Genomic DNA, 13,940 nt, shown 5'->3' with positions numbered 1-13,940 from the left:
CCGGTCGTGGTGGAGCTGCAGGGAAGTGATTTATAGTGATGAGGCTGTGCTCGTGCAGACCCACGTAGGGGACATAAAAAAAGAGCATAATATTGTATAGTCCGATGATTTATGTTAGTATTTATGATTCGGAAACGGTGCAATTAACATTCAAAGAGTCGTGGTCTGAATAAATGCAAGCCTCGCGTGGAGCCTGTAAAAGGCCCTGCACCGCTCAGAAGGATGACGAGAGACTTTAATTAAGTGAGGTGGAAAATACTTTTTAATATTATTATTATTATTATTATTATTATTATTATTATTATTATTAGGTTTTTTCCCTGTTAACTGAAGAACTTTTTTCCTGGAGAGCAGTCCCATTCTGTGACAGACTCTCAAAGTTTAAAGGTCCGTCTGGGCGAAACAATGTAAGGCGGATATACGTTTAATTGAGTTAACTCGTGGAAAAAAGAGATGTCACAGCATGCAGCTAGCAGCCATAATGCAGGCGAAAGAGCAAACGAAGGGGCTTTTTCTTTTCTTTTCTTTTCTTTTCTTTTCTTTTTTTTCCTCCTTCGTCTTCTTCTTGCAGCCGGACGCTCTCTGAGACAGGGGCACTTGTTTTTGTCCTCAGCTCACACCGTCGGGGCGTCTAGCCAAGAAAAAAGAAGAAGAAGAAAAAAAGCCCCTATCAACTAAACATCACAAAAAGAAAAAAAAAACAAAACAGGCACGAGTGTCGGGATCTCTTCTCTCCACAACTCTGCGTTTTTTACCTTATTTCATCCGAGGCCACCTGCTGACTCCGGGTTAAGTTATTTAAATACAAGCCACCATTGGGAGGCTGCACACACGCATGCACGCTCAGAAATATACATACATAAAAAAAAATAAAATTCCATTGTCTTCTTCTCTTTTTTTTTTCTTCTTCCTTTCATCCTCAAATACAGAAATCATTTGCACAGGAAATTATAGGCCTCGCGAGGGGGGCAGGTCTTTTGCATACTAATTTTGTTAGACTTACCTCCCGCGGTCAGTGTTCGATGTGACCATTAGCCGGAGCACTAGAATTTATTTTTATTCGATTGAAGAGACAGTGTTTAGAGTAATGTGGCGGAGGCGCCTTATGCCAAGCTTTAAGATTAAATGCTTTGAGGGGAGGGGAGGTGAGGGGGGGCTGGTCTTTGTCTGGGTGCTGGACTCAGGGTCTTGCTGTAGGATCTGCCCTCAGGAGTGTGTGAGTGTGGAGAGATTTAAGGAAAACGTGTGGCCTCCTCCTCCTCCTCAGGTGCCTCCAGAAGCTCCTTTTTCTTATAGATTGTAGAATAATTGTCCATTGCATAACTCCTCCAGCCAACCATCGCTGACCACTTTCTATCTGCTGACCTCCTCCTCCTCCTCCTCCTCATGTCTGCACCCCCACCCACCCAACCCCACCCTGTTCCTCTGCGCCTGATTGAGTTACACGAGCCTATATTTTCTCTTCGCATCACGCGCACCAGACAAGTTTTTAAAAGGTGAAAGGAAATATTTTTTACAGGCTGAAAAATAAACACATCTCCAGCCTTTCTTTTTTTCTTTTTTTTTTTTAGGTGGGGATTTGCAGGAGTGAAGCTGGTGGCAGGAGAGGGTTTTTTTTTTTTTTTTTTTTTTTGGGATGGATACTTTGTTGGGGGGGAGTTGGTGGGTTTGAATGGCAGAAGAGGGGAGGTGGAGGAGGAGGAGGTGGAGTTGGGGGTGGGGGGGGGGGGGGGGTGGAGGCTTCAAAAGCTGCTTACCAGCAGGTGGCGGCAGCATAACGTTTGAGCAGCCCCACCCCTTCAGCTTCTTGGGGCGGTGGACTTCTCCTGGTAATACTGACAGGTATTTATCCTCCAGCGCAGGAGAAATTAAGACTGCCAACGTGTCAGCGGACGTGATGTTATTGATCACCGATGAGTGAAATTCAAAGCTGTGTCTTTGGTCAGCGGTGATCACTCACTGATTTTAGGGAGAGACCTTCAGTCTTGCGGCTCATGTGTTGCTGATGATGATATAATCTTTTTTTGGGCTTGTTGAACCAAAATCGTCCCAGAGTTCTCAGCATCCCTGCCTGACACCTGGACCAGACAGAGGAAGCCACCCAAGGTCCTTTGCGATGACTTTATCCCCCAGTGGTCAGCTCCCCCTTCTGTGCTGGGTGGGGGGGGTGAGGGTGGGGGGGAGTCATTCAGAAGATGAATCACATGATGCATTTTTAATTTCCCTGCCGTGGCCCTGGTCCAGGGACTCGCTGGGTCAGATGGAAATGAGCGCTGGACAGGCCGGCGACATCAGCCGCAGCACTTAAGACATGATGTACGACGGTCATTACCGGAGGCAGGTCAGGAGGGAGCCCGGGTCACTCTCTGCCACCGAGGAGAGAGAAAAACGGCAGAGGAAGGCAGAAAGTGTCAGGGCCGGTTTGAAAAGAAGAAAAAAAGTGCCACACATCTCCTCTCAGAGCCTTTTTTTTCTACGCACGCAGGGGCCCCTGATGGGAGAAATGGCCCCTCAAGACAGCAAGGGATTATTACCCATCCTCACCTCTGCTCTTTGTTCTTGTACAGTGAGCGGCTGCAGCACTTGGCATGCTCCTCTCTCTCTCCCTCTCGCTCTCTCCTCAGAGTTGCATCACAAATAATGGCTTGACATGTGTGCCACTTATCAACACGTCTGCAGACAAGTTGGCAAGTCACACGTCTATTTTAGTTTGAGGTCGGCTGATTAGCGGCGCACATACAGGATTCGAGCATATGTGTCGCTCGCACGGCACAGTAGAAGCTCCGGCTAATTACCAAACGTCTGACGGCCCTTTTCTTTTCTTTTTCCCCCCTTTTCCTCTCCTCCCTCCACCTTTTGATTGAGAGCTTGACCTCTTGCCTCCCCGAGCGGCGTCGCGTAAAACGGGGCTCTTCTTTGTCGAAGCGCTTCTGGGTGGCGCACAGAGCGGCGGTGGCGACGACGGGGCCTCGGCGTTGTGTCTGGTGTCACAATATTTGGGGTATCAGGGAGAGCAAATAGATTCGAGCAAAGCAAAGGTGTGAATGTCGATGAATATCACCGCATGCAATCTCTGCCGCAAGATTTTTTTTGTCATATCCGCGGGCGAGAGGGGTTATTCAAAAAAAAAAAAAAAAAGAAAGAAAGGAAGGAAGGAAGGAAGAAAAAAATTAAACAAAAAGCTCCTGACAAGTGGAAAGTTAATTGCATTCAAAGCCAGATCTTGGAAGCTCTGCGCTCCCTAACGCAAAGAGAGAGGACAGCGTGTCAAGGAGATTAAGAAGTGAATCGAGCAAGGAGAGAAAAAAAAAAAAAAAAGAGAGGGGGGAGGAAAAAAAAAAAAATGAAAGGAAATAACCCAAAATGAAATAATGTGCTGGACCACCTCTCGAGCGAGTACAAGCGTGGCATCTGTGTCAGATGTTGTTAATTAATGTCAGTATGTTCCTCGCTGGCACTTGGCTTCCTGTCCTCGGCTGCAGGACAGATCCTGGAGAAGAAGTGCTTGTGGGGAACAAATGTGTGTGTGTGTGTGTGTGTGTGTGTGTGTGTGTGTGTGTGTTGAGGGGTGGTGGTGGGGGGCTGAGGGGTTAGAAACAGCAGTGGTAGGGGGTGTTAATCCCACTCATTATAATTCCAGTCTGTGGCCTGTCTTGGGGAAAAGGGGGACTACAGGGGCCTACCGCCACATCTTATCAATATGTATTTCCCCCTTTTCACCTCTCCAAGTGGCCCCTGACTGCACCGACTCCAACCAGCCTCTCCTCACCGTCCCTTTGTCAGCCCATGATCCGAGCCACGATTGCAGGATGCAGTGGATGATGATGATGATGCAGAATTGAAGGGTGTGAGTGAACAGAATTGATTGATTGACACGTTTTCTGTTTGTAATTTTTTTTTTTTTTTTTTTTTTTACTCAAGAAACTAAAGCATGCACCGTGTGGGGCCCTCGGAGGTTGGAGTGCTGCAACGTCCACGGTCAAGAGCAACATAATGGCTCATTACTGATTTAGAATACAACCCTGAACACATTAAACTACATGTATGGTGAGAACATGTGCTTTGACATGTGTAAAGTAGCTGACAGCGGGTGGAGACAGCAGCAACAGGATCATAACAGAGCAGAGTGGCTGTGTGACGGTACAGTTTAATTCTTTTTAAAGGGGCACTCCGTAGTTTTGGAGAAGAAATTTGAAACCCCCGAATTTCAATACTTACAGTATTAATGGGGCAATGACACAGATTGAGGTCCCCAGAACACCCCAGTCTGAAGCTGGAAAAGGTGGCAGGGTCCGCCACATGTAAACAAAGTAAAACAGTGTGGGACTGCGTCGTCCTTTAGGCTCAGACTGTTTATTCGGTCATGAAACTGAAGAGAGTTTGTTTATTTAGGCATTAAAAAGATCTTTCTCTACTGATTATAATGTCTTCCCCACAACTACCTCAATTCATATGATAAAGAAGACAATATATTTTATTGCAGATTATCTAAATAAAAGCACGCGCGCTGTTTACGACTGCAATGAGAACACACAAGGACGCCACACGTGGTATTAAATCCACATTTCAGATGCTACATGACTAGTAGGTGTTTTTTAAGTTCCCCCTCCAGTGTTTGCTTTAGTTTTTGTTTTTTTCTTTTTGCACCACAATAAACCCTATGTCAAGTTGTACATTCTGTCCCGTCTTTGGGGAAATCAAAGACTTTAAAGACGGTAAATTATTTTTAATGCTTGCACAAAAATAATAGGCCATTTCCTAAATGATGTGCCATGCTGGTGCCTGGGATCATCAGGATGCCAGTTTTGCCTCCCTGTTGATCGGCTAATTTGAGACTGAGCGCACCTGGTGTGTCTTATTGCGTGCACAAGTGCCGAGAAATGGCACTCTATCTACTGGCATTGGTTATTTCCATGCAGAGCGGAGGTACTGACGATGTTAGCATTAACGGGCCATTAAAATGAAGAAGGATGAAGTCATTGGCACGAAAAAGTTGCTGCGCCTCGCTAAATGAGAGACCGGAGCGGCGACGAGATAAAAGAGGAAGTGGGGCTTTTCAACATGGCCACCATGTCCTGTAATGACCAGTGTTGAGCTTTTATAAGCCCTCCACTGAGCAGGGCCTCAGATTAATGTAGACAGGAGCGTGACAGCAGTGGTCTGAATGGACTGCTGTAGGGACCCCATCGGGGCTTGTTTCAGCCCGGTGGTAAAAGTGGAATGGCTGCGATATGCAGATGTTAGAAGCATCTAGAATCGTCCCATATCCAAGAAAAGCTCTAAAAAACCTTTAAAAGGGGCTACAGCGGGCGAGGGTTACGGCTCTGACTATTAGAGTATGTCTGCTGTTTATCACTTGCACCTGCCTTTTTGCTTTTTGGAGTGCCGGGGCGTCTAGCTGGCGACTGCTTCCAGCAGAGCGTCAGGGGCTTATCTTTTCAACAGGTTTTGGGGTTGTTGTGGACAGCGAATCAAGGCAGGCTCAGCAAAAAAAAAAAAAAAGGAGCGGAGCGCAGTTTGGGGTGGCGCCACACCTCTGCACTAATTTCAGGGTTAGCAGAACGCCCAACAGGAGAACAGCATCGCCATGGCAACAGTTAACAGCAGAAAAAGAAAAAAAAAGAAAAAAAAAAGGAAGCACTGTCTACAATCTGATGGGGGCCCCAAATAATCAGTTGTCACGACACACACAGACGATTCTGGCAGTCTTTCCTCCAACATGGAGGATTGAGGTGAGCGTTAAACGTCACATTTTTATTTTCTACAACTATAAACGCAGAGGCTTCTGTTAAGCATCCAATGCCCTGAGATTTAACACCCCCCCCACCCTTTTTTTTGTGTGTTCATCTTCAGATCCTGCACAAATCTCCTCTTATTTAGCACTCACACGCCATCACCAAGAACAAAATCTTTATCCATTCGCCTCCTCTCATTTATCTCTTTAGCAGACGCTCTCTGTAATAAAAAAAAAACACCGTTACATTTGCTTTCCAAAAACCAACCAAGCAAATTTACTCTCTCCACGTCTGTTGCTTGATATTGAAATGATTCTTTCCCCCCTCCTCCTCCTCCTCCTCTCCCAGCATACAAGTGATATAAAAACGAAGGGAATGAAATACGTGAGAGTACGCGGGAAAAAAATCAGGAGACAGAGGGAGCGATAGTCGGTCAGGGGCAACCGCAATGTACTTTCCATCAGGATCTAGTCAATTTATCAGGAGGAGCGATGTTATTAGCTTCCAGATAGCTGCAGCAAAAAAAAGCATGTAGGTATTTTCCTCCCCATCAGTCTCCTTTATATTTTTAGATGTGTTTTTATGTGAGTACAATGGCCTCGATATCAAACATTTTAAATGATGCTTGAAATACCAGTCACTTGACTTTGATGTCACAGGCAATTAAATCCAACCTTACCCCTTTTCCACCGTTAATAACAGCAATCTCGCCCGGCCTAGTGCCTAATTAATATGTGCTATTTGTCACTTTGCCTTGACACATGTATATCAAAGTGGGGGTGGGGAGCGAGCGGCTGCAGCGGCGAGGAGGTGGCTTCGGATTGGGGAGGGAGGGAGGGAGGGGGAGGGCAGTGGTGTAAGAGTAGTACGCTGGGCTTTCATTAGGTGGCAAGGTAGCACTCGTCCTCACTCCATCGCTGCTAGGTGCACGGCAGTTGTGGTGTCATTTGATTGGAGGACGTTCAGCCTCACATTAAAACTCCAAACAGGGATTATGGGGATGTGAATGCTGAACCGTGATATTAGAATTCTGGACAGTCGAGGGAAAGCAGGAGGGTTGAAATAACGATTCAAATGAACGAGCGTGTGAATCATTTCTTGATTCGAGCTCCTGCTCTGATTGTGATTATCTTCTGCACGCGATGACACGTTCGTCACACCGCCGGATGCTTAATTTCGGGATGAAAAATTGTTGATATTGTCTATTTGTCCGTAATTCTGCGCCCTTTCAGGAAAATCATCATCCTTCACTGGAGTTTGACTGTGGCAAAGCGGTGCTTATAATTAGGCGTGCGTTTGTTTGTGTGTGTGCACGCATGTGTGTTGTGCATCTGAGCACATGCCTCGTCATTGCCAGTTTCCACTATGGCGCGGCGGGTGGGAGGGCAGCGCTGCAACATTGCAATGAAATCAATGATCCATGGTTCTTTAGATGTGACCAACAAACTAAGTTGTCATCTCGTTCTGAAACAAAAGGGGTGATGGGGGGGAAAAAAAAAACCCAAAAAAACAAAAAAAGAAAAGGCACGGTGCATCGAAGCTGCTGAAGATTACGTCTCGGTTGTGCCAGGGGCGCTCTCGGTGGGGTCAGTGGACAAACACCAAACATTCATACATATACATCCGCACTGTACATCTCTCTCTCAGCCTCCCCCCTCCTCCCTCTCCCTCCCCTTCCCCATCCTCTCCTCCTCTCCTCTCCTTTCCGCCTGAAACCTTCTGCCAAATGCTGCCAGACTCTCACATCTGTGCCGAAAATGAATTGTATCCCAGAGCCCTCTGAGTCAAGGATTCACTTGTAAAGAATGCAGTTTTATTGGATGAACAGACTAATGTACCATGCAATGTAGTTGCACTAGCATTTTATGCCACATTGAAAGAGTCAATTAATTTGCATAATTCAAACGAGCGTGTTCTCCCACTTTGAAGGCATGGCTAGGCATCTTGGCTAGTCACGTCAGCTCCTCCATTTCTGATAAATTAATCATTCTCGCCATTCAATTAATTACATTTATGACAATTTGAACCTTTGTCCCACCCACCGGCCCGGCAATTTTTTACAGCCGGGCTGCAATATCAGAGCATCCTGATGAAACCCTGGTGATTTAGTGAACACCTTAACAGAGAGCTCGTGCCTAGGGCTGAATAAAATTAATATTTTGTTTCCCATCTGGTGGAATCAGCAGAATTAATGAGGGAAGGAGGCCCGTAGCTACGCGGAATCCAGGGATCAATCTGCCTCTCTCCGCTGGTTGCTACTCTTTGCTGGAGGTGTGTGTGAAGCTGGGAGGGAGTGGGGGGGGTGGGGGGTAAAAGAGGCGGGTGGGGATGAGGGGAGATAGTGGGCTGTACACTTCTACAGCGTGGGCATTCGTCACCCACAATGCACTATGGTGATCACTACTGTAAATGAGTGATTACAGCAGTGCCAGTCACTCCTCGCAGCCCTGACAGACAGCACAGTTCCTTACCCACCACCACCCTACTGATTAATTTTCAGCCGTGGCCGCCCGTCTGTCTGTCTTTGCCTTTGTCACTTGTTTACAGCCTCTAATTGAATTGCAGTGGGGCAAATGTCTTTGAGCTCGCCGGCGTGGAGCGCCGACGCCACAGCGACGACTGTGCTGCGGCAGAGCGAGGCTAGTTTAGCGCGGACGGATCGGCATCTGGGCTGCATGTGGTCCGTGTCGGCATGGGGACGGCAGGGGGTCAGAGGGGTGTCAAAACAGGAAGAGGGGAAATTTGCAAGCTCCCTCCCTGTTCGCGATGTTCTACATTGTAGAATTTTCAGGATTTTTCTGGGTCAAATCAGATGGAGGGCAATTTGCAACCTTCCCCTGTTTTTAGATTTATTACAGTGCAGATTTATTTAGCTGAATACACGCAGCAGCTTCTTCAGAGGGTCATTACACTAAGAAAATTACTGTAATTTTATAGTAAATTGCTGGCTGACAATAGCAGTGTAGTATACTGCGACTATTCAACAGTGATGTATATGCAACACACAGTAATGTGTTGCATATACATCACTGTTTCTACAGTAACCAAGACACAATTGTGCGTGAAAATAGAGTGTTTTGGTGTAAGATTACATGTTAATGTTGTTGTTTTTACTGTAACTTTACAGCAATGTACTGTTTTCATGTTAACTCAACAATGTTGCTTGTTAGCATGTTAGCCTGTTAGCATGTGTACCTTGTTGGAGCACTTGTCTGCCTGTTGTTAGCCTTTTAGCATGTAGTTATTATCCTTTTAGCACGTAAGCGTGTACACCTTGTTGTAAAACTACAGTATTTTGCTGTTAAAATACTGCAGTAATTCCTTGTAAAGTACCATTTTTGCCATTTTCACTTTAAAAAGTCACTCAAATTCAAATTCACAGCAGCTTTTCAATAATAATTTCCAATAATGCAGTGCAGAAACATGATTACAGTAGTTTACTGTGAATATTCCTGCAGTTTGTACACAATGTAGGTTTCACAAGCTTTTTCTTGAATTAAGGGTTCTTATTTTTTTTTTTCCTCTGGATCAGAGGAGTTTTAAATTAGATTAAATCAAAGAAAGAGAAGTTTGAAAACATGCTCATTATTTGGGATTTATTACATTGCATTTATTTTTCTGAGTCAATGTTTATTTATAATCGTTTCTCCAGATTTCTTGGATTTTTGATGGTGTTAATGTGAGAGGAGGAGAATTCACACACATATCAGTAATACAGATTTATTACATTACACATTCATGTTTCTGCGTCAAATTTTTATTATTTTGATTTGATGCTGCCAAAATTAGGAAGAGGGGAATTTGCAAATCACTTTGCTTTGTTGGATATTTTTCTGTCTTTGTTGGATTTAAAAAAAAATGTTTTTTTTCAGCACAGATCAAACCAGCGACATCATTTCTTCAATGTGTATTTTGTGTTCACATGTATAGATAATTTTGGATCCAGACACGTGGACAATATAACATCTCTAGCAGAAATGATGAATGGATGCATCGTTGTGACCTACCTGACCCCATTTGTCAGTGAAACAAATCGTCATGAATAATGATAAATGGTTGAATACTGTAATAACAAAAAGGATATTCAAATTATGCAAAATAATACATTTTTAGATTTTGACCCCATTAACACCTTTTTTTTCCAGAGTCACACTCACGCATGCATAATGAACACACGAAATCTTTTCCAAAAGTTGCCTCAATGAAGACTCATGTAAGACTTTCCCCCTGGTACATCGAACACTTTCAGCTCGTTGCGTCAGGACTGTTCGGCTGCACTCATACAACGCGCCAAAGCATCACACGTTCATTTAATTTATTCATTTGTGGGCCGGGATGCAATTTGGCATTTTGGTCATCCATTCACCAGGAGAGAGAGAGAGAGAGAGAGAGAGAGAGGAGGGGAGAGTAAGAGAGACAGAGAAAGCACTTGTACGACAGAATAGGCACTCACACAGTGTCATCCAATCTGGGCACCCCATTACCTCCTTCTCCTGCCCCGAGTGTGTGTATGTGTGTGTGAGTGCCTGTGTCTATGCTTGTGTGTGAACTTCCCCCCTCGACCCCCTTCACCCACCTCCCACCCCCATGTCTGTCTCGCTTGCTCCACGCAGCGCTTCGCCGCCTAGAGAAGGTGGTAGTCGTCTCTTTGAAGTATCACTTCAATTACGGGGTTTAACCCTACAGGTCAGCCCTTGATTATTTACACAAAGCTGGTGTAATTCTGCTGGAAAGCCTCGCCTTTGCCATGAATACAAAGCCGGGCTTTTGCTCTAATGGAGTGAATTTCACATCACCACTCGTCCCGTGTTGACCTGCGTCTGATAGGGTTACATCACGTTTGGAAAAAAAGTTGCACCTGATAGGAAACAGACACACCCGACATACAGATGTGTAAGGGGAGGGGGGAGTGGGGGTGCGATGTGATTAACACTTTGCTTCTTGTAGCTGAAAAAATAAGAGCTAATATTATCTTCTTTGATTGGAAACAGTTGAAAACACCCCTGATGAGCATTAAGTAGTTCTATTTGAGTGTTTTTCTGATGATGGCAACAAGCGACGTGTCACCATCAAAGACGCCTCAATGATTTACTTTTTTTTATTTATTTATTTTTTTATCACTCTGAGAGCTTGTTTATGTGTTTTGTCTGCTTGGCTTGCCTGATAAATTGGGGCCATGTAAAAAGTGATCTTGCCAAAAATGGCATTGAATAATAGATTGTTTTGTTGATCAGGTTGCTGTTTACTTACCCTTTTAAATCCCCATCCTGTCTCCGCTCAGCTGGTGGCCTTCTATTGACTTGTTGTTATTTTTTCATGAAGTGAAGTGGGGGCAATACCGAGTGCTGCTATCACTCCTTCTTAAATAATATAAACAGGAGAACAACACAAAAAAGGGTTCGGTCTAAGTCATCTTCCCTGTTAGTTCATTTCAGCCTAGATGGCCCTCGTTCGCTGGAGCATGATGCGTGCAATGAAAATACGAGGGTCCTCTTCCCTCCACGGCCCCGTGTGCACCACCCCCATAAAAGTTGCAACTGCCAGCTCAGGTGGAAAAATGTTGCAGAGTAAAAGATGTATTCAATAAATAGAGAGGGACAGCATGGGGCCTGGGGAAAGAGCGCATGAGACGGAGGTTTGGAGAGTGGAATAATGGAAGAGAAGGTAGATGGGGCATGAGTGTACATTAAACAGCGGTGCTTGACGCCTGTGAGAGGAAGCATACCGCTGGGAATATAACTCTTAACTAGCATTGTCTCCTTTCAATTTAAAGGACGAACAGGGCTGTCATCGGTATAATTCTTTCTTTTTAAAGGAAGATATCACTGAATTTTGGTGTTCGGATGTGTTTTTCTGCGCTCCGGAATATTTTGGCTGGCACAAAGTGAGTGTTGTATGACGGTCCTTTACAATCACACACAAGCTTTTTTTATGAACCTAACAGTAAGAAACTTAGCAAACTGTGGTTCACAAGTAGGCTGTTAGCAGAGATTTGTCAGGGGCATCGAATATCGTGTGTTGATTATAAGATGCATCGCCAGAGATTACAGACCTACCTTTTTTAGAGAGCACAGAAGAATTAGGAGAATCCAAACAGTTAGCTAAAAGCACACCTGAGGGATGAACATTTAAATAGCTAGGAAACAGAGATGGATACATAGCTGTTACAGTCTTCTTAAAGTATTGAGTGATGGTGGAAAAGCTGGAAGTAAAACCAATTACTTAAAAGTAATGGCGAAAGTAGTTAGCTAAAACAATGGAAAAATTGTTTAAACAGCTGAAATAACGGTGAAATTAAATAGTAAGCAAAAAGTAAGCTAAGGGCTAAATGGTTAAAATAGTGACTATATGATTAAAATAATTACAACTAACGGATATATGGTTAAAATAGTTGGCTAGAAGAGTGGATAAATGTTTTAACAGCTTAAAGATTAGGAGGGTGAAATAGTTAGCTAAAAGTAGGCTAAGGGTTAAATGGTTAAAATAGTTAGCTATAGGCTAACAAATGGATAAATGGTTAAAATAGCTAGCTAACAGAATGGATAGATGGCCGAAATAGTTATCTTACCTGTGCATTCTCCTACAAGTTCCTTCAGATGAAGTTGTGAAACATGGCCGTCATCATAACCTACATCAATCATGATTGGCTGTAAAGAGGTCACGTGAGACATGGGAGCCAAATTTTGCAATCCTGATCAATGACATGAGACAGACAAAACCAACAACTAATGTAAGTGTCACAAAATGGTAAAATTGGCATATATTGTGACACCCTTAGTATTATTGATCGTTTATAGCACAGCGGGCAAAATGATTGTACAAATACGATAATTACAAGTATAATAAATATAAGTACATCTGGCTGTAGCTTAACAAAATCTATTTTAAGTCAGGGAAGGCAAAGTAACATTATTTCTAAACCTCCTTTAAAGTGCTTTGTATAAGACAAAAGTAATCAAAGAAAGAAAAGCTACAAAGTCAAGACGAAAACATAAATACAATTCGAGAGAGCGTCAAATAGAACAGCAGATACAAAGTGATCAAGCTGAATAAGACAATTGAAACTGTAGAATAAAAACTGAATTAATCGTGTTAAGTTCTTCAGTAAACTAAAATGAATATGTTTGGATAAAGTCGGGTGGTACTAAAGATGCTGAACTCCTCTTACAGGGCTGTGTGGGTTGTGTCGGCCCATCAGACAAAAGAGGTTTGAAACCACCTGCTATACTTACACCATAAAATACTGTATATACTGTAAGTGGTTTCCTTGGTGGCACGCGAACCCATAAAGAAACGTGTTGTGCGCCTTTATATGTCACAATGAGGATGATTACAGAGGATATTTGGGTCTTGATGAAAGATTTTTCTGTGACGCCAATCCATCAAGCTGATACATACCTGTCAGAAGAAGAACAGAAATGTGCCATTGTAGTCGTGCGGCCGTCAGAGGATTCGACGTGGCGCGGCTGGTGATGGCGCTATGAATGACAGCTGGTCCCTTGATTGTCAGCTCAGCACTCCCATGACCTCCCCATGAGTCTATTTGAACGCCGCACGTACAGTTACATGGTCTCCTACCAGTGAAAGATTTCACATAAAGGACCAACGATTCAGCTGATATGTGGAGATGACAGCGTGACTACTGAGGAAAATGACAGTCATTTTAATCTTTTGTCCACGTTTCAGCTGTAAATAAAGAGAAATTCAAACAGTGTCATGAAAAAATACTTTTCAATGTTGTCTGATTGACCACAATGGCATAAAGAGTGGTTTTAGAAATGGATGCTTTCGTCCAAACTATTATCCCCCCGCTACAGTAGATGGACGCACATTTTCTCCAACCCCACTAAAATGTGAATAACATAAACAGCTGGCCCTCTGCGCTTTAAAAAAGTGAACCAGTCAGAATGCTCCAGAGCCGAGATCCCACAATGTCCTGGTGGCATGTCTTTGTGTCACCGAAGCACATTCATTACGCCTCCTTCTGTCTATTTCAGACAAGGCATCAATTTGGAGATGTAAGGTATCACGGTGCAGAAAATGTCACATTTTCCCTGTCAACTGTGCCAATGTTTCTCTTTCTGTGGCCCAGAGAAAAAAGGAGTGGCCTCGGCATGCATCTCTGCCATCTTTCCATTCCCCACGGAGATATTTGAGTGCGAGATGAGTCTCCTTCCATGCTGTGTACACAGAGAGAAAAGAGAA

The 13,940-nt window shown here is 44.0% G+C and overlaps 1 long non-coding RNA gene across 2 annotated transcripts in view; it reads right to left on the bottom strand.

The window, feature by feature from the left end:
• Positions 1-540: 540 nt before the first annotated feature.
• LOC119008330 overlaps positions 541-13,940 on the bottom strand; it is a 270,887-nt gene continuing 257,487 nt past the window's right edge. For both annotated transcript variants that reach the window (XR_005071392.1, XR_005071391.1), the window contains 3 exons: positions 13,134-13,915; positions 12,304-12,426; positions 541-631 (listed from right to left, as the gene is read on the bottom strand). This is a non-coding gene — a long non-coding RNA (uncharacterized LOC119008330). The remainder of the gene's footprint in view (positions 632-12,303; positions 12,427-13,133; positions 13,916-13,940) is intronic.

This window comes from Acanthopagrus latus, chromosome 19 (genome assembly GCF_904848185.1).
Source record: "Acanthopagrus latus isolate v.2019 chromosome 19, fAcaLat1.1, whole genome shotgun sequence".
Classification (NCBI taxonomy): Eukaryota; Metazoa; Chordata; class Actinopteri; order Spariformes; family Sparidae; genus Acanthopagrus; species Acanthopagrus latus.
The sequence above is the reverse complement of the archived record's forward strand: the minus strand, read 5'-3'. Positions and strand labels throughout refer to the sequence as shown.